Source organism: Acanthopagrus latus, chromosome 19 (assembly GCF_904848185.1).
Source record: "Acanthopagrus latus isolate v.2019 chromosome 19, fAcaLat1.1, whole genome shotgun sequence".
Lineage (NCBI taxonomy): Eukaryota > Metazoa > Chordata > Actinopteri > Spariformes > Sparidae > Acanthopagrus > Acanthopagrus latus.
In genome coordinates this window covers 17,341,819-17,363,385 of record NC_051057.1, presented here as the reverse complement: position 1 = coordinate 17,363,385, position 21,567 = coordinate 17,341,819, and the positions used below count along the sequence as shown (strand labels likewise).

The following is a 21,567-nucleotide window of genomic DNA, read 5'->3' as shown; positions in this document are numbered from 1 at the left end:
CAACCAACAAAAACAAAAAATATGCTACATTTTTAAGTAAAATATGCAAACCTTTGCTTGTTTAAGCTGCTTAAATGTGAAAATCTGAAGTATTTCCTTGTCTTGACATAGTAAACTGAATATGTTTGGTTTTGGACTATTGGTCTGACAAAACAAGGCAAATGATGAAATCCCACCAAGTTCTCTGGGTTTGGCATTTTTAATCATTTTCTAATGTTACAAAGATCAAATCTTAGTTGCAAACAAGCCTGAAGTATCTTTTTTTTTTATAATACTCCAACATGGATGTGTATGACCGCACTCAAAATCTGTTGACTCTATAGTATCCTCTCTGCACGTGCTCGCTGTGCCAGAGGTGCTTTGAGCGTTAAGAGCATCAAGATGAGTCGAGTGTGGGTTTTAGTTGGCAGCAACCACAGTGGTTACATCATCGGCTAGGACCTACAGTAAGTGTCATCACCTGAGGAGTATCTGGTGCCGGGAGGCCCGCAGCTAGTGGCACCACACTGGCAGCCACGAGTCACTCCCCCCACTACGACTGGCTCGCATAATGGCACGTTGATCTAAATCAGACACAACACATGCCTGTGCGCCCACTCGCATGCATCCCAGAACAACATAAATACATATAAATACAGAGCCATGTGAGCATATGTGTGTAGGATTACTATGATCATCGGCTTACAACACATTTGTGCATGTACAGGAACACAGAACGGTGAATATGCACATGGATGCAGATTAATTGAACACAAGCACAAAATGAAGCACCTCGGAAACAAGCAAGAGAGGAGACAAATACTGGACTGTGCTGTTTGTTCACTGAGCCATGAAGGACACAAAAAACTCAAGAAACTGCTGAGTAAGATGCAGAGTAAGATGGTAAAAAACAGATTATCAGAAGCAGAATTAAAGTCTCGGCACTGGTCTACCTTTATAAGAATAAAATGGCACAAATGACATTAAACATACGTAACATGAAACTACTCCAGCCTCTGAAAGAAGGTCACCACATGCTGCTTTCTGAGTCTCCACAGAGCCTGCAGACGTCACAGAAGTGTAATAATGTTACACTGCGAGGTGACTAGATGTGCGTAGAAACAACAAAGCTTTTGCACAAAAAAAAACTGTAACACATCTTCCCTCTTTTCTATACTCATACACAGCAGTCAGTTAATCATTTTTATTGACGTTTGCTTTGGGGCAATCAGAGGATGTTGACGCATCACTACGGTGTGGTCTAGTTTGTATTGGGCCCCGCGTATAAATCAATAGACACACATTGATCGTGAGCTATCCTATTACTCACCCTGTATTGCTGCAGGCAGAGCTTTCACAGGTCGTTTCAAAAAACATTAGATATGGTTAATTTTTTGACAAGTACAATCATTATGCTGTTAGTGCCTTAATCATTAATTAATCACTTGAAAACAGGTGTATTTTCATTAGCTTGGTAAATACGACTACTCCATTAGATTTTTGTATATCATGAGTGTGAAACTATCATAATTAACGCCTGGCGTTGAGAGGAAGCTTAATTAGATGTCTAAACGCCTGGTGTAATTCTTGCAGGATTCGCTCCAAGAATTTATTGTGTGGCTTGCGACCAAATGCAACATGTTTTTTCATCAAACTGTGAAGTGATGATGCCTTGAAAATCATCTGGCATTTGGGAACACGAGAGACTCCAAAAGGAATGCCAACACTTAAAGGGCGAGTACAGTCAAAATTCCTGAATGAAGTTTCAGGCCTGAAGGAAATCTGCAATTTATCACAGCCTCTAAATATCATCACAAACACGAATGATCTTCCCTTTTTCCACAACGCATTTTCCACACTTTACCTGTTCATATGAGCCAAACGTTAATGACTAATGGTTTAATGGCGCACACGGAGCAGAACCACTTTGGTTTAATTCAACTGACTGCATAAATAGCAACGATACGAGGTATAATGACTCATGCTTCAGTACATTTTGTTTGTCGCAACCTTCATATGAAGCGAATGAGCAAGAGGATTGCGTCTGCTACATGACACCCCCCTTCCCACTACACACAAACACACACACACACACACACACACACACACACACACACACACACACACACACACGCTGATTCCCCATACCTCCCCTCCTACACACCAAATCTTTATGACAGTGACTGCTCATCCCGCCGGCTGCCTCCTCGTCAACACTGGCCCAGATTCCATCAGATTATACCAATGACATCATCAAGTGCGTTTGTTCTTGTGCACGCATGGTTGTATTTTGTCAGCGCACTATCCATTGCTGTGCGCACTTGTGTGTGATTTCAAAGCCGTCAACAAAAATCCCAACATGGTAAAAGCATCATCTTGTAACTAACCTTATAACATATTCTAAAAGACTTTTGACGAAATAGACCTTCGTCATGAACAGACTGGGTTTTATCATATTAAACAAGTCCGCTTCGCGTGTCTGTCAACAAAAGCGGTACATCTGCTGTTCTGCGGGCCAGTGAACTTCATCCGCCACACTGTATATGCTTACATGCATCTCCTGTGCAAAGAGTCATCTAGAAGAGAGCATCCAGGCACTCTGACATGCAAAGTATAATCCCACTGTGCATCAGCAAACAGAGGTATCGTGACTCGGTTTCACTTCAGCCATAACGAGGTGCTTCCTCCCCCCCCGCTGTGGTTATGAATGTACGATGGATAAAAACATGTGATCAGGATTTACTGTTGCATTTTAGTGAGTTTCAGTCTCATTCACATTAAGAACAGCTCAGACAATAGTGCCTCTGAAGGACAAAGTGAGCTATGGGCAATTCTGCTTTATTCAAACATCCTGCTCCAGTAACTGAAATCCTTAATGTTTTTCCGTTCCAAAATGATGTCGATCTTGCATAATACTGCAGCCATCAGCCTAATAACGTTGGACCCATTACAAACTTTATGCTCAAGGACCTCTCGTGGTTGGCAGTGATTCATAATTTTTAATTAACCATGTTTTTGACTGCTGAATCCTCTCTCTTCATAACTACTTCAGTCTATCCGATACTTCTTCAAATCCTAATCTATTTAGACCCACATGATCCTTTCAATCTATTTCTTCTGGTCCTTGTAGGGAGGCCATTTCGCAATAACTACTTTTGCAATTTTGTTGAATGATATAGTCCCAGAATAATTGCTATAAACTTTATCACTGTACTTTTAAGACCTTTCTGTCCCCTTGATATAATGATAATATAATAGCTATATAATAACACAACTAAAGTATTATAGTAGTGATTCTGGGCTGGTGGCTGACCATGGCCACTTTATTAACATTGCAAATGTTTGCAGTGGAGATAACCTGACTGTCATATCTAGATTTGGATGATGGAGTTATAGATGAGATGGCTACCCAACCCAGTGACTGTAGTTCAAGACTGAATTTCAACATCTGTAAGTGTGAAACCACTGGATATTTATGAGAAGACCACAGGACAAATCATAACCGTGTCTGTGAGGACAAAAAAAAGAGGTATATGAGGCAAAAACATGATCTTTTCCTAACCCTTACCAAGTGATTTTTGTCCCTTAACCTAACCAGATCATTAACACAACATTGTCACAAGATAAAATATAAATTCAAGCCTAAAGAAACTGAAAGATAGAACATAACTAGGCACACTAGGCAAACCACTGGATATTGTTTATCAAGGACTACACTGTTCCAGCATTTATAAAAATGACATCACTGGACATCTTTAAGGAGACCTCAGGAACATTTCCAGCCGAGTGTTGGCCGACAATACAGGATATTTTTTAACAAGACATTGGCATCTCCAGCTGTGTTTGCAGAGGGCAATACAGGTATGTTTGCCAAAACATGATGTTGGGTGATTTCGATCTTGAGCCTAAACCTGACCAGACAACATGCACAGTAATTGTCACAACACAGAATAGAAAGAAACAAAACGTTACCACGTAAAGAAATGTAAAGTTTCAACATATTTGTAGTACATACATTGCAAGCACTTATTTGGGTTGGTCTATAAATAACGGAATTCTTTTCTGTATTTTTTATAGTCAGGACATCACAAGAAAAAACATAAAATATTTCTTCCTTTAGAGGTAAAGCAAGCACAGGAGATGCTATTTCCAAATGATTTAGTACATGAGCAGTGGCAGCAATAATTTAATTCTAGTCGGACCCTGAAAGCTTCTGTATAAACACAACAATCTGAACCGTTCCATAAAATGTATGATAATTATAGATGATAAATACCGTGAGAAAAGTGTTTGTTGGCATCATGGCGTCACGAAGATCTTTTCTCACTTAGCTTATTGAAGCCTGAGAAAATGCCCTGGCTTGTCACAGCTATCTAAAGCTATTGGCTAGTGATGACCCTGACTAAGCCATTTTCTGCTGCCTGTGCACTCCCCTCTCTCTATCTCTGCCAAAACCGCCAAGGAGATTTGGGTGTCCTCACAGATGCCAGTATTTCATGCTTTCGACACGCAGGCTTTCACTGTCTGTCTGCCTGGCAGTGCGGAACGCATCTTACCGAAGAAAAAGAGGAAAAAAAACGCAGCATCCTCTTCTCGACAACTTGCTAATTACGCTACAAAGGCTTCCTTGCTGTCTATAATGCATTAGATACATCGCATTCCAAAAAGGGACAATACCATTAATTGATTTACTTTCTGATCTCAAATTAGGAAGTAGAATAGGTGCCTGTTTGCATTTTCCACTCGTTCGTCTTTTCTCGATATGAAAACAAGGCAAGAATATCGGAAAAGAGACCAGAACTTTTTGAAGTATAATCCAGGCCAGAACCATTTTATCCACACTACAGAGTTCAAAGAAAAGCCTGTCTGAATGGAGACAAGGGAAGTAAGTAAGATGGAAATGAATATTCAATTACTTTGGAGATGCAACAACAAACATGATGTGGTAAGATCCTCTCCTGTTGTCAGGTGGGCGAGCGGTTTGATCATTTCTGCCTCAGCTGTGCTATGTTGGACAATAACACAAAGGAGCTGATGGTAAACATCACAGTAACTCAAGCAGAATCAAACAAAACTTTCATATGGAGGTCTTGTGTCTGAAATACCTTTCTGTAAATCTGCAAGGTGCCTAAGACAGCTATGGTAACAAGCCAATAAAATATCAGTTAATGCTCCAGTAAATCAAGCTTGGTTCCTTTTGCAGGCTACAAACTTTGTTGAGCTTATCACGGAAACTAGCTCCTCAGATCTTTTGCCGCACTGCCACGTTCATTAATCTATAAATGTTTAGTCTTGCTTTTGAATGTGTGTGTGTGTGTGTGTGTGTGTGTGTGTGTGTGTGTGTGTGTGTGTGTGTGTGTGTGTGTGTGTGTGTGTGGGAACAGATGGAGTGTAGCGACACAGATAAAGGAGCATTGTGCTATGCATGAAGCATGAGACGCTGTCCGTGGTACTGAAGTCATCCTGCGCGCTGCACTGACTTGCAGATTGGAGGACATTCATTCATCTTTCTCTCTCTTTTTCTTTCTCTCCCTGTCGCACCCACCCACACAATAACTCACACACACACACACACGCACACACGCACACACACACTTAGTTCCAGCCAAAAAGCATATTTTGATCCCCCTGCAAATCTGCTGCCCTGACTTCAATCCAAAACCACTTTTATTATGTATATCTAGATTATCTATACTAAAAATGGCATGTCCCTGAAAAGGCTCAGCGAGAATGCAGGCGTAAGTGGTGACCTGAAAAAGTGGCGACCAATGACAGCACGAGCAGCCAGCTAATTCCACAGCAGCCCCATCACTCAGCCCACAGGGCCAGACTGATGCCTGACCTCCAGCTGTCTGTCCATTTTGTGCTCAATTAACAAAGAACTCTCTCCACCGCACATGTGCAAGGATCTCGGCGCTCGTGACCTTTTTCTTCCCCGCTAATTAAATTACTAATAAATCGAGACACTAAATTCCTCTGTCACAAAAGAGTGGGTGTGCAGGTCGAGAGAGGAGAAGAGCCAGAATGATGGAGGGGTCTGCTGATTCATTCCCCTCCTGGCCCGTGTGCAGGTGGAAAATTTGGAGCAGGGTGATATTCAGTGTCACTCAGTTGCCAGGGCAATTTGAGCCTGTGAAGGGCCACAAGACGATTTTTTTTTTTTTTTTTAACTGCACTTGTTCTAGTGTAGCTACACTAGTCTCACACTTGAGGTACATTTACTTTTAAAAATAAGTCAAGTTTATCTTTTTTTTTATCAGGTTGAAAGCACAAGCAAAATATGGCCAAGACAATTATTGCATTGACTATAATTTTCTTGATTAATCGATTGGTTAAATATCAGAAAGCGATTGATTTCATAGTTGACATTTAATCAACTTCATACATGACCTAGGGGTGTCGCGTTTACCAAGAAATCCACGATAATTGCGATATTAAAAAAACAAAACTTAATATCTTCTAATAATACACGAATGATAATATCCTGTGAATAATCCATGCAGATGTTCAGACTTGTTGTTGTTGCTATGTTCATCTGGTTGCCTTTTCACCAGTAACTGAATGTCGTTTTTTTTTTTTTCTGCAGTCATGGTTACAAACTCTCTGTCCATCTTCCCTACACCTGTATTTGAAGGTCATTTATCAGAATGTACTGTTAACAAAGTGAGAGATAGATTTTGTTGCCAGCTTTTTTTTCCCTTCAAAGTATATCTATAGATACTATATCTATACCTATAGATATCCCTCGTCTTGTCTTTTTCCTCTGGGCATCAAATGCCCAACAGTTATCTAATGTGCATGACACATGCACACCGCAATTACACTGACTTACTTATTGGAGGCTGTTATGTAGTTTGAGCCATTTCTCAAGTCTGTATGAAAGTTGTTGTTATACTGCAGATATAAATGGACAAAATTGCCTAGTAGAATAAGCCCTAATACCTCTTTGGTTGCTGGAAGGGAAAAAAATTAAATGGCAGTGCAATCAAGATGATTGGCCATAAATAGAGCTCTGTCTGTCACTGTCCATCCATGCAGGTTATTAGATTTAGAAGAAGGTTTTTCCCTGTCATCTTCTCTCTCCCTCCCACCTCTTCCATGCCTGCCACCTTGGCACCGGTCGTGTTTTGGCTTTGTACCACAGTTTCAGTCCCTCCCTCCTCTGCATCCGCTATTTCCCTTCTTTTTTTCTTTTTTTTCCTCTCCCTTCAGCCAACATGGTGATTTATGGCCGACTTTAAAAAAACCACACAAGGAGGCGCGTTTATTTTACGCCACACTTGGCGTACGTGTTTTACAGACTGGTGTCATGAAATCGGGAAAACAGCCAGTTTGTTAGCTGGATTCTGTAATCTGTGTAGACTTAATTTGACAAATGATTGTCTGGAGAGATAATCCAGGAATTAATGCAAACGTGACATTTGGTTTAGTTCCATTTGAATTATTGTTAATAGTCAAAACTGTGACTGATTAGGAAGCATTAAACCAAGACATATTGACTAAAGGTAGTACAAACTGTGACAGGCTGTAGAACATATTAATGTATGTTTGACATTCATTAAAAAAACACTTTTCACATTACATTTATGGCACAAAAACACTGACAATATTACACTTACACGGCAAAGAGCTACTCATGAGTAATCCTCCAAACTGTAAACAAACCCTCAACTGCAATGAACCAAAACAAGCCCCTGCTATCATCACATTGAATCCCATATTTGGTCTTTCTTTTCACTTGTTTCTGTGCAAAAACAACCCTGAGCACCAGCACCGAGCATTCACTCATTCACACACTGACACACACATACCGTCGCCATCTGTCACGCTGTAACCTCCCCAAGCTCGCTTTCCCTCCTCGTCCTGCCGGGACACATGCTCACTAACGATTCCATAACTTTGTTACCACCTCATTATGGCGATTAGTAAGCGCCGTAGCTAGATTTACCACTTTGTAATGGACTAGACTCATCTGCTTGACAGCCGTATTGATTCACCGTGCCGTGACGAACAGACCAGTTGAGACTGCGTGGTAGCAAAACTGACCTCCACCTGCTCTCGGGCTGTTGCCGTCATTATGTCCATCTGCCTCTTCCCCTGCTATCTGATCCTGTTGCAATGACAGTTATGGCTAGATATTTTACTGAAATATGTTGCAACTTAAATAAAGCCTTTTCCACGGACAATGAAAGGCTGTCATGTACGACTCCACAGCTTTCTGATTTGAACCGGCTCCCAGTACACTCTGACTGATGTGTTTACACACATGCCTCTATAGTTTCACACCACCTGGGAAAAAATATCATAGCAAAGTGACTTGCCAGGGAACGAAAACAAAAGCAGAAGCCAGGATTTGAAGATTGAAAGGGGCAGGGAATTTGTGCCAAACTGGCTCTGCAGCAGAGAACTCTCAGATGATGCAGCATTGGGAGATGATGCCCAAGTTGCTCTATGCAGTTATTATATAAGGCAAATGTGTATTGTCTTCAGGAGCTCACTGGAAGACCTGTGAAAGCAGGCTGTAATGGTTTCAGAGGAAGAAACCTTCTCCCGTTGCCAAAGGGTTTCCTTTGAATGCAGCCAAAAATATTTCAGCGTTTGCAGCTGCTCTGCATGTTTATTTCAACCTTCTGGGAAACCTCTCACGGGGAGCGCCATCAAGGAGAAGAGAGCCAATATGGAGCTCAGTAAGGACTGAGCTACTCATGCTGACTCGGGTGAAGTGGTAAGCTACTCGAGGTAGAGAACCGATCAGATTAGCGAGGGACAGAGGGAGTGGTGTTGAAGTAGAGCAGAAGGGGTTAACTAGCATTCAAACTAGCCCGATGACCTTTTGGTAGCGAGATGACCAGTTGCTCTTTGGAGCAGATAATCCCTGGAAAAGCTGGTCTTACTGTCTGTACGATGGTCTCCTCCCCCACACAAACAGTCAATACTGCTGCTGCACATACAGCAGTATTTGCTCGTAGAACGCCTCTGTTTATGGGAGGTCAAGGCTCTGCTGATGTGCTGCACAATGCAGCCATAAAGGTCAGGACAGAAGTGACATATCATGTAGCTTCTTAGGGACAAAGATGAATAATTATCACCACATAATTCATATATTTCACATCATGAAATGGCCTTCATACTAAAGATGGCTGTGATGTTTTAAAGCCATTTTAACATTGACTCGTGTTTTCTGTGTGCTTCTTCTCTGCATGAGCCATCTCCTCCTTGTTCTCCCGCTCGCGTTGCCTCCTCAGTCATTGGCCCTTGTGCCTGATTTAGCCAGTGCCTTGGGCCTGCAGCAACTGGCGGTGGTATAGAGGGCCATGTAAATGTCACCGTCTCAGAGGCTGTGCTCTGCAGAGCGTGAAATGAAATCTGGCAGAGTTTTAGGGCCCTGCCTTTCCTCACATGGGCATTCCACAGTACATGGGCCCTGTATACAACTCCAGCGTATGTTATGATTACATCCGGACCCCCACCTACAACACCACGTCTTTTCTATATCAATTATTTAGGTGTCAGGTCAAAAGCAGTGCACTCATCTCCACGTGGGAATAGTATTTTCCCAACACGATTAATGTTATTAGTTCAAATACAGATTATTATTGCCGTCATGGGAAATTGGATAGCTTTGCTAATCCAAACTAATCCTATGGACCATGCGACCATATCAAGATTACTGCATGTCATATGCCTGTACTATATATGTATAATAGGACCAGCACACTGCATGCATACATTTATCTCAGCACTCAAATGTCAATCACATTACTTATGTTTTTGAAAGAATAATGGCTGCTACTCTCTCACAACAGGAGGGGATAGAAGAGCTGCGGGCATTGCATGCTGGCACAGACGGACGATAAGTAGTTCAACATTTCACTGCAGGAAAAGTCTCCTGTAGGGTTTCCTCTACTGGGAAGATTGGCAGTACGCTTGAGGGGCTCTCTCTCAATTAAAGTCAAGAACGCGAGGGGGATTTCAGTCGGCGCTGACGCCATTTTGGATTGAAAACAAGTGTGTCAACACTCGCTGCGTAGTCGGCTCTGCCGCAGACCATCTCTTACGGGCTTTTATTGTCAAAGATGGAATCAAAGTCCAAGAACTGAACATGTAAGGCTCAAGCAGGGGGAAAAAAAAACTCAGCAGTTGATTAATCAGGATTGCTGCTCTGACATTCGGGCCACACAGGCCATCCTTCTAACTATTACCTTCTCTGAACTGACAGAGTGCTGTCAGCGTTTAGGCAAGCTCAATAAAAAACCCATATTACACTCTATTCAAAAGGTATGAGATCAATTAAAGGCTGTCATCTCAAAATATCTACCCTTTAAAATACCCGTTGTTCAAATTACCCTCGCTTGCTTATCGCCTCGATTCATCTTTCAGCCAGGCACTTAAAGTCTGGCACATGCGGACATTTACAAATAGGCTCCTCCATTCCATTTAGAGCTGTACCTTTTGCAGCTTATCTTGTGTAACGAGCTCTTAAATAAATCTCCCTGCTTTAAATAAACAGGAGCTGTGCGCACAAAGGCTCTCCTTGATGTTGGGTCAGATGACAGTGTGGACCTCCTGTGGTGAGTGACTGGGAAGTGACACGTTAATTCCAGCAACTGTGTATTCTAAGCTGGAGGAGGCTTCATTTAAGAGACACTAATAAACGGGCATATAATTGAAATCAGATGAGCTTAAATAAAAGAGAAAACTCCCCCATTCCATAAAAACCCGTAAAGAGATGTAAAACCTGGCCCTGAGGATCAATAACGTGCACCAGCTTCATGGATACAACACTTGCTTGTGAGCTTTAAAATGGCTGAATGTGACTGTGATCGCGCGCTCGCTCGCTGCGTGACAATGCCTGGCGACTCAGAGAGGAGTCAGTGCTGGCGAGATCTTCGTCATGCCCCTGATTCATCGTCGTCCTCCTTCTCCTGTCAGAGCCGCTGAGAGGCAGCCAGGCCAGCTGCTACAGGGCACTGCAGAAAGCTGTGGCGTGGAGGGATGCTGGCAGGTCAGGAGAAGCCCCACTCAGTCCTCCAGTCAGCCAACCCTCACCAAACTGACACTATGAGCAACAAGCTGCTTCACAGTCCAGGGGAAAAAAAACATGATATGAGGAAAACCATGATGGAAACTGCGGTAAATGTGAATTTGATAGAATCTGTTTTCTGCAATAGCCAGTCAATGTATTTCCATTCCGTTATCAACTCTCTATATAGTGTTTTTCATTGTCAGTGGGAGAGTCTGCCATTCCCACGCATGAGGGATTCGCAGGGAACGACGCAGCACGTAATCCGCCATTACTGTCTATTATTCTGTCTGATCGCTATCAGTACCGCTCTTCACTGTTTATTTTCCTAACACCATGTCAGAGCTGTATTAACTTGCTGCTAAAGCGCACTGCCACTGCTTCACATTAAAAGCATTCAACTAGCGAAACGCAGGGTGGCTTTAAGTGTGAAGCAGTCACAGCAAACTTAATGTATTTGGCACCAAGTTTAATGCTGCGATCAGTTTTAAATATTGCAGGGAGTAATGGAAGAAGATGACAGTGCCAGCCACAAGTTTTTAAATTTAATCAAAGAGAAAAGAGAGGTTTTTTTTTATGTCAGTGAGACTTATACCACATTAAATAAAGTAAATAAAGGAGTATAAAATCTCAACTTATATGTTGTATAATGTTTAATGTTTTTAATGTAATATAATGTTTTTTCCTTCTCATATACAGCTCCACTGGACCATCTTAAAGGGCTACGGTGAGACAGATTAAAAACAGAATAATAGGATCTCCTTTTTGAAATCCACATCTCAGGTTTACAAGACTCAAGGACACCTTATACCACCTAGTCTTCTTTTCTAAAATATACAAGAAATCTAACCAATAACCTGCTTGTGACAAAAAATCAGGCTGCAGATCACAAACATTTGAATTAATCTGTCTGTTATTTGCTTGATTAATCAATCATTTAGGTATATAAAATATCAGATAAGTGTTTCCCAAAGCCCAAAATGATGCCGTAATATGTTTTATTTTGTCCATGACTCAAAGCCATTTAGTTTACTATCACAGAGGAGCAAAGAAACCAGAAAATATTCACATTTAATGCATCAAATTAATTCAGTTTCTTTATCAGAGAATTTAGGCAATCAACTTAATGGTTTACAGCCATTTAATTGTTGCAGCTCTAAACAAAATGAATGCATTTGTCATTTACTAAAAAATATCATTCAGTTTCAAAAATGCCAAAGTGGCTGAACTGGAATACTACTGAGGGAGTTCTCCTGCATCTGCGCTGGATTGCAGGATCCCTCATCAGTGTCAGCGAAGGGAGAAAATGTCACATTAATTTGTTATTACAGGATGTGACACCTGTGCAGCGTGGAGGTTAAACAGGTTGACATGGCGCTGATTGTGGCCCATTCCTTTTACGACGATCATCCCATCTAAGACGGCTAATGTTTGATGATCCCTGGTGAAATAATATATGTAGACGCCTCAGGAATAAGACACCTCCTTTAAAATTGTTGGGATGATAACAGAAGCTATTACCGTGTCTAGACAATTGTCGCATTATGAGAGTCATGACTGCCTGTTCTGTTCAATAACAAGCAATTTATGTTAAAGAATGTTTTTTGTCTGAAACTGCATATTATCTGGTCCAAAATCTAATTCAAATGGGCTCTCGATGAAGAGCACACACACCACACATCAGGATTAGCTTACGCTGTTACATGGATAGCATAATCTTTACTTCCACCTGCCAAAACAGTCAGATCTTGTCAAAATCCTTTCAAAGGAGGCTTCACATCACTGTCACGCTGCCTGACAAGCTATCTAGACTTTCCGAAACTTTTCAGTCTACTTGCTATGCAAATGAGGGTCTGGCTTTACTGTGTACACATGCTAACAGACTGTGGTACAAATACATTAGCATACAACTCTGCCACTGGTTTTCCAGATCTGAGATTAGCCCATAACTGATGTTTGGAATTAGAAGAGAAAAACTCTGTTCGGAAATATGCATAATGCTTGTACACACATTAGCATATTGCCATTTGAGAGCCGCGATTGCTTTATAAAGTGCCTTTCATATGGTACATGCTCCAGAAATGTTTAATAAAAAAGTCATTTGAACAGGAATAAATGTCTGCGACTCACATGCAGAGTTCCCTCAATCGAGGCAGTGCTGGGCTTCACTTAGCTGCGAGGAGCCATCACGCACAGAAAACATGACACTGCAAGCGAGAAAAAGTGAACACGAGAACCTTTTATGGAAAATTGTTTCAAAAGCAAGACTGCAATTTGACTTTGATGATATTTAATAAAGGTCAGAAATAGAGCTTCACTACATCGCAGATTAGGAATGTTCCTCAGTCAGTTCTGTCTTGGCCAAAGTTTTGTTCGTCCTTGGAGGGTAGTTCAGTTCATCAAATAGAAAAGATATCAAAATGTGCTTTTAAGTTTCAGGGTGGATATGATTGCATCACAAATTATGACAAGATCCAGATCTGAAGACTGGCCAAATGTAATGGCAGATGGTAGGTTTTTAAGTCTCTGCTAAGTAGACTCAAAGCAAGTTTAGAGGACAGGATTGCAGGGTTTTTAATTCCATGTGTCTATTTTTCTGCAGATTTCATTCATGACTAAGAGGCTCCTGTGTTTGGGAATATTTTCCTTCACATATACATGTTTATCTCCCACTGTTAGCTGGGTCTACTAGTTTTTTTCTATCTTTCTTACATCAATCTTATTTTATTTCCCTCTTGGTAATGTCTTCTGCATGATCTCGGAACCCTGTAAAAATCTACTTCTTTATTCGTTTGGCGTGGACGTAACATTAACATTGGTGCTGCAAAATACAACCATGCAAAAGAGTGTTTACAGCTAGTTGCCTATTCAAATAACACCTGTACTGAGAGTCTGCATGGGAGGTAGACAGCTGCTGAGTATTTTTCCCCAAAAAAATAATTAAAATGATGAAAATGCAAAAGATGCAAAAAGAAAGAAAGAAAAAAAGAATTCCTTACAGAATACACACACGTTGTCAAGACTGAATAGAACTCATTTATTTCTACATCTTTTTTGTCACATTTTTTTTGCATTTGTTTGAGATAATCAAAGAGAAACAGCAAGTAATCAAGATATATTACTGATACTTGGATTGTGTTACTGACTGAATTGTTAACGGGTGATTAGTAACTGTATCGGCATATATTTCTAAGGTAACCCTCCCGACTCTGCTTACACAGCACATATGACAACAATGAAAAAGTATTCTGACGCAGCTTCTTCGTTTCTCTCTCTATTTTCTCTCAGTTTGCTGAGCACATAATGACTGTATGCTTGTTAATCTCTCTGTACATTTGGTTTGGCAAACTGAGAGCTATTCCCCACCATCAGATTTAATCTCCTTGGACTGTATGCGCATGTATATTTAGTCGACTAACTTGAATCTGATTTATGGGATCCATTCAGTATGAGATGAAGCAACAATGTCCAATACTCATATTACTGTATGTATTAATAATGACTTCTGTATAATTACACCAGGCCTTTAACTAATCTACGCAATGCAATAAACCTTAAAATGGAGAAAGCAGTCAGTGCAGTTTGCATAACAGATAACTGAATGATCAGGCAGCTGGAAGCAGGTAAATCCTTCCTCAGGTGTAAATCTGCATGTATATGTGTGTGCATATCCTACTATTCTCTCTCCATGATAGGAAATAATGTCAATACTTATTAGATTGGAAGCAATCCACTGCTGAACCACGAGTCTGTTTTAATCCAGTGTGAGCCTCTAAACCACAAATGTGTTTCTCACAGACATTATTGTTGGTATCAGTTCTGCAGGTGACCGCACACACCACCACCGTACTTCATTTGATCCATCCAGAGAGAGAGACTATTATCCCTGGAATTACTTCTTCCAAGATGAGGTACTTGTTTTGTCTATATATTCCTCCATTCAACCACTGGCCATCTGTTGAGAATATCAGAATATACAGCTACCAATAAGACTGTTTAAACAAGCCAGTCAGTTAGCGGTTTGAGTTCAGTATGGCAACAATAATGGGATGTGTGCACCACACACCAGTTCAGTAACACTTGAAAATTGCTTAGCATTCAGAGGCTGATTCCAGCGCAGAAAGGGATATGCATCTTTACTGAGAGGGAGAGGGAGAGTGTACAGGCAGTCCTCCCCAGTGTCTGGCCGAAGGTCTCCCTGGTGGATTATGTTACCCAACAATGGCAGTGGCCTTTCACAGTCGGAGCATGCTCCAATAGCTGGAAGGCATACAAACATGCCTCTCTTCCCCTTTCCCTCGCTCTCCCATCAGGATTGACATTGTCCCCTGGCAAATGCAGGTCTACAGTATGTCTTTATATTTACAAATGAGTGCCCCAGTTTCTGATGAAAGGCAAATAAAAAGCAGGCTATCGCACCAAAGCATTTCAACACAGCAGCCTGTGGCATGGATGGCATCACACACGTAACGAGACCCAGTATCACTGCATGCACACAGAGACAAAAAAGGTGAGACCGCTGTGGCTGGCGGCATCACCCCACTTATCACTCAAATGACAAATAACACAACTTTTTTAGTCACATCTACTGAATGTCTGATGTCTGATGGAGACCGTTGTTTGCCTTTACAGCTGCCGTTCCACACGCATTTAGAAAAACAGTTTCTTACAGTTTGTCTTATGGCATCACTATCTCTTAAAAGCTCTGTCAAGCCTCCTGTCTTGTTCATATGTCATGCAACCCCGTCACGTCAATCTGCTTGTAAATAACACAAATTCACACTTAATCAACACATGTCAGCTGTGCAGGTGAAGCTCCAATCTATCCAATTAACTTCTATTGAGAGCCGATCAATAGTCAGGTGGCATTGTGGTCATGGTACCAACAATAGACATGAAACGGTCACAGTTTGGTTATGTTTAGGCAACAATAATATGTAATTGGATTTGGAAGGATGACTTTACAAATGTGATGTACTGTAAGTTTAGTTTAACTCAGGAATTTAACTTAGAGGGGCTCTGTGGAACTGTGTTACTGCTACTCTGTTAATGAAGATGAGGGAGGCTCTGACACCAGGCACTCGAGAAAGGTGTCCTTCACTTAAAAATCCTCAGTCCAGTAGCAGTAAAGAAAATAAACAAATTGTGCACAGGCTTGTACAGACATCTGAGAGAGACGGGGAAGGTCTTATCTTTCATGTCACATTATATTCTGCTCATATATGGCCAATAAAAAAGTGATTAATACATGTAAATTGCTGCAAATAGCTTCACAGAGCCCATTTAAAGCAAGACAACGTTGACTTTTGGTTTCAGACAGGACACAGACACCAGTCTCCTGGGTGACAGTCCTGACTTTTCAATCAATGCTAACATCCATCCTAATTGGACTTCCTCACTCGTTATACTGCACGCAAAATTTAATGCTTTAATTTGATGCAGATTAAGGTTGCTGGGCAAGACAGAAGCATTGACAGAACTGTGGAGAGATTAAACTATAACTATATAAACAGTGTCTATAAATGTTTGTAGAAACACAATATCAACAGAGACAGAGAGAGAGAGAGAGAGAGAGAGAGAGAGAGAGAGAGAGAGAGAGAGAGAGAGAGAGAGAGAGAGAGAGAGAGAGAGAGAGAGAGAGCCTGAGGCACAGACTGTAGTAAGTCCTGCAGGCATGAAGGGAAGCTGTAATGGTAAACAACAGTCTTCATCAGACATTCAATAGATGTGACTAAAAAGCTGCTGCATGGACAGAAATCCCTCAGCAGAATACTGTACTGCAAAGTGACCTCATCAGTAACTATAATATACTTGACCTCCTGCTGCAGTTGCAGAACAATATCTCGGGAATGGTTTCAACCCCTAAATAAATTATATTTGTGAATGAAGTCAAAGGGACAGATAAATGAACATGTGCTGACGTTTAGGTTTAAATCCTTTGGAGCAGAAAGTGATTTTTCACAGCTTAAAACTCCTCAAAAGGCAGATAATCTCAGAGGAGCGGGATTAGTAAAAAAGTATTCGAGCACTGAGTCTGTGTTCATTCAGTGTGAGTATCAATCTACCCGTGCACAGTGAGGCTTATTTCATGGACAGTGACACACACACACACACTCCTCACGAGGGCCTGCAGTTTTCAGTGAATACAGGCTTTATAAAGAACTTCAGCTCTCTCTAAACCTCACCGTTACATGCACAAAAACACGGTTCCACCACCGGCTTCCCCGAGGTAGCTCACAGCTTGTTTCTCCAAAAAAAAAAAAAAAAAAAAGAAAAAGAAAGAATCCACAGTAGAAATCAAATTGGATGCCTGCTCATGGCTCCCATACGGCCAATCTCAGCAGCTAAGAGTGCCGGAAAAGTGTGCAGGATAAGATTACAGGACTGGTACCGGAGCGCTTGAAGAGTTCCCTCAAGCCAAACTAGTAAGTGTTATTGGTGCGAGAGAGGGAGAGAGAGACAGACAGAGAGAGATGCCTTGGAAACGAGAGATGTCCTGTTCTTCTAAGTGAACTGCTGAAGACGTAGTGGTACTGGACGGGGCTGCGCTCAGGAGAACAGTGCAGTGTAATTAAAATTCAACAAAGAAAGGAACACGGCCTGGAACTACAGCACATTCGAGAATACCGCTACAGCTGACTCATCACCGCTGTCATCCACAACCATCATTACGACGTGACTGTGACTTCTGGCCCTCCAAAATAAAACCTGAGGGGGACAAGCTACGAGTAACAGCTCTGTCATCGCTGTGCATTGCAAAATCTCCTTTGCCGTCATCATCCCTTATTTCTATTGTAATCCCTCGGGGGTCTTAGAAAGCAATATTTGTGCCACTAGTAGTCTAAGCCTCCTTCTGCCCTCCAGGCTGCTCACATCTGATGGTCCTTTTTTAATTTCATTTTAATTTCAGGCTTCCATGGCTTCAAAGACGAGCTCAAAAACAGAACAGCAAACACACAAATAGGGCCATTTGGACTGCCTGCGATGACACATTTGGGTCCGGACAGCATTATCTGCATAATTACATGGCAAAGCCAGACTTGCTTGGTATGGAAGGGGAAGTGTGAAAAAACAGACAGAGATTTTTAAATATTCAGCGGCCCTCACCTCCTCTTGAAAGCATCCTTAATATTCCACTGGCAGCTCGTGGAATGCGAAGCGGCTGAGGTGGTGTTTACAGGTATTGTGTGGCAGAGAAGATCTCATCGTGTTTTAAACCAAAAGTGGCACTGCTTGGTTCAGCGATAGCACAACAAAACAGGCCGGGGCAGGATAAGCCCTCGGCTAATTGATGGGTATAAAAAAAGAGTCCAAAAAGAAATTCAAGTCAGGTTATTCTTATAATCTCTCCATCTGTGAGGTGAGTGAGACATATGAAAATGAAGCCGGAGGAAGCTGCTACAGCTGATAAAGACAAAAAGAAAGCTAATGAAGCCCAGGCACAGGGTTGAGAGTTCAACGCTCAGTCCTTCATTATCTGACAGGCAATGAAAAAAAGGCAGCTAATGATCGCTCCAACAGTCGTATGAAGCCACTGCAGTCAGTCATTGAAGCGAGATGCAGAGGGTCTCTGATGGGGGGAGGGGATGGGATGGGAAGGGGAGCAGCAGCACTAGATGCTGGGGCCTTGTGTTTAACAAGGAAAGCGTGGACTTTTACGGTTTAAGGAAGTGACACAGGCACCGAAGGAAGATCAACAGATTGTGGGACTATTCGCTGTTTCTTTGAGATAAGGGGACGCGAAAAAATGTCTGCCTTGCAGTGCCTTTCACTCGGAGCCAGCAAGGAAAAAGCAGATAAAGACAAGAGAAGGGGACTCATTAAAAATGCCTCTCATTCTGCAGCACATTAGCCCAAATCTGGAGGATCAGTCGGTTCAGTCAATATTCACATTCCTGTAAAATTTTCAGGAGGTTAGAAACAGCTTTTTCTTTTATTCTCGGTTGACCTCGTAGCCTTGATCCCTTACTATCGTCCTTGAATTGTGCTCCGAGTCAGAATAACAATTGGCTCCGTGCCCCCTTCACACACATACAAACAGCAATAATTGCAGTGCCTATTCTAAGTAGCACATCAATTTCATCCACACCAGGAGCCATTAACACAGCTTTTATTCTGGTACGACCAACTGCTTTACATCAGACGAATGGTCCATTCACATCGCAGCTGGAGTTTGTGTAGAGAGTAATTTACAGATGTAATGTCGCTCACTGCTACTTGTGGCAGCGTTTTTTTAAATGGCCGGGATCACACGTTTAGTCTGGGGGGGGGGTTCTGCTCTCTGTACAGAACCACATAAAACACTAAAATTTCCAAGGAGGAGCAGGTTGACCAGGCTGTAAGAGAAAGTGCCCCAGCAGCCATCAGTGATCTACATACAGCCCTGCATGGCTTCAGATTAACACCTCAGAGCCCAGAGAGTGATAATGATGGCACATGTTCTGCTGGTCATCACTGGAACATGGTCCCACAAGTGGCAGCTCGGATTTTGTATTTTGCTTCCAGTGTTAAAAAAACAAAAACAAACATAAATCAAGCAATAGAGGAGGATATTTCAGCATGTTGTCCTCTCAAGACGCTTTTTTTTTTTTTTTTTGCAGACGTTGTTTCTTCCAGACGCATGAATTAGGCTAACTAGATATTTTACCCCCCTTTACCATCATCATAATCACCTACCACAGCAACGAAGGAAACGCAGTCTATAAACTTTGCTTAAATGAATTACATAGTCCTCCTTAAGTGTCTGTGATTACAGGAAAAGTTACGGAAATGTTAAAAATAAATAAATAAATAAATAAATTACGCACAATGTGACAACATGACACCCAGGGCTGCACAGTGAGGAAGGGTGGCGGGGGGGAAAGGGGAAAAAAGTGCCTGACGAAACGTGTTTTCATTGAGCAGATGCGTCTGTTTTTGAGTGACGACAAGTGCAAACACATCCTCGCTGCAGAATGAATGAATGAAACGAGGAAGAAAACCCCAAACAATTTGCGCATTTTGCCCCCCTTCTTACCTTGTCAACACAGGAGAGTGGCCGTCCGAGAGTCGTCTTCGAAGAGTAAATCCTCTGAATTTTTTTTTTTTTTCCCCCCCACCCTCTGAAATCGCTTCGAGAAGAAGAGCACAAGTCGGGGGATGGTGATCGTAGAGCACGTCACTTGGATGGTAAGGTCCCACACACTGTACTATCTTCCTGTATCGCTCCGTCTGCGGGGCTGCAGAGGCATCACTGAACGTATGAAACAGCGCTTCACATGAACGGGGAGAGGGAAAACCCGGCCTGGACTCTCGCCGCTGCGGATCCCTCCCCTGCAAGCGGCACCGTCATCCCAGTCCAGGCACTTTACATAATCCTGCACAACACTTAAGAAATACGACTGTAGTTATGTCACTTAAAAGTTAATATGATGACATGTATACTTATAATTAAAGTATACGTTTTCAGTTTAATTAATAATGAACTCATGTGGCATGAGGTTGAGGCTAAATGCTAGCGGCTAATGGCTAGTTTTGGATTAGCTTATTTCCTGTTGTTCAACCCCTAGTTATATTGCAACCAGGAATAGTGAGACTGTGTGTATGAGGTTGTTTAAAAAAAATAAAAATAAAAATAACAGTAAAAACTTACCAGTATTTCTTTCTCTAATTTCAACCACACCTCTCTGACAACTGAGCAAGCTAACAGCCTAGCTAGGAGGACTTCAACTAGCTAGGGGCTGAAAAACGGCTGGTCTTAGGTTAGCTTATTTCATGTTGGTCAGCTCTTAGCTACATAGCAACCAGGAATAGTAAGACTGTGTGTATGAGGTTGTTTAAGAAAAAAAAAAAAGAAAGAACAGTAACAACCTACCAGTATTTCTTTCTCTAATTTCAACCACACCTCTCTGACAACTGAGCAAGCTAACATCCTAGCTAGGAGGACTTCAACTAGCTAGCGGCTCGTCTTAGGTTCGCTTATTTCCTGTTGTTCCTAGCTAAGTAGCAGCAATAGTAATGTGTTTCGACCTGTGTGTCAGAAAATATTAGAACATATATGAAAAAAAAAAATTCAGTACCAAACGTGCAAATAAAGACTAGAGAACAGTAATATTAGTATGATTTGGTTTCACCGTATTGTGCTGTAATCTGTAATATGTAATGAATTTTTACCAGAATACATTTATCTTTTTTTGTATCCTGATTACCAAATTCTGTTACATGTATTTTATTACTCCCTAAACCAGAGTTTTTTTCTGTCAAATTAAAAATATCTATTTTCAAAAGTTATTTAATTTAACCCACTTCTGCATTCTCCAATTCTTGTATAACTGTACTCATGACGCAATTGGGCTGCAAAATTATAGCTAGTATGACATTGTGACATTCGTGTCAAGGAGTGTGAGGGCAGTTTTTGTGCGGATGCAACATTTGTCCTCGGTCAGAAACACACACACACACACACACACAAAAGAAAGACTGCAGAGGCCGTTGTGCAACACAGTGCGCGCAGGCAGATCACACAGACTCCTCACATCACTCTGTCTCTCTGTAGCAGTGATACTGACGAATGACTGGAGGCTACT

General features: G+C 41.7%; 1 protein-coding gene across 5 annotated transcripts in view; it reads right to left on the bottom strand.

Annotated features, from left to right (window-relative positions):
- Positions 1–20,137, bottom strand: part of dlgap1b (discs, large (Drosophila) homolog-associated protein 1b) — a 100,704-nt gene extending 80,567 nt beyond the window's left edge. For 4 of the 5 annotated variants that reach the window (XM_037079625.1, XM_037079628.1, XM_037079627.1 and 1 more), the window contains exon 1: positions 20,019–20,137. The gene's annotated coding sequence lies outside the window, so the exon portion shown is untranslated. Of the gene's footprint in view, positions 1–13,132; positions 13,210–20,018 lie in introns of all 5 variants that reach the window. The other variant, XM_037079626.1, reaches the window with a different exon arrangement.
- Positions 20,138–21,567: the final 1,430 nt, after the last annotated feature.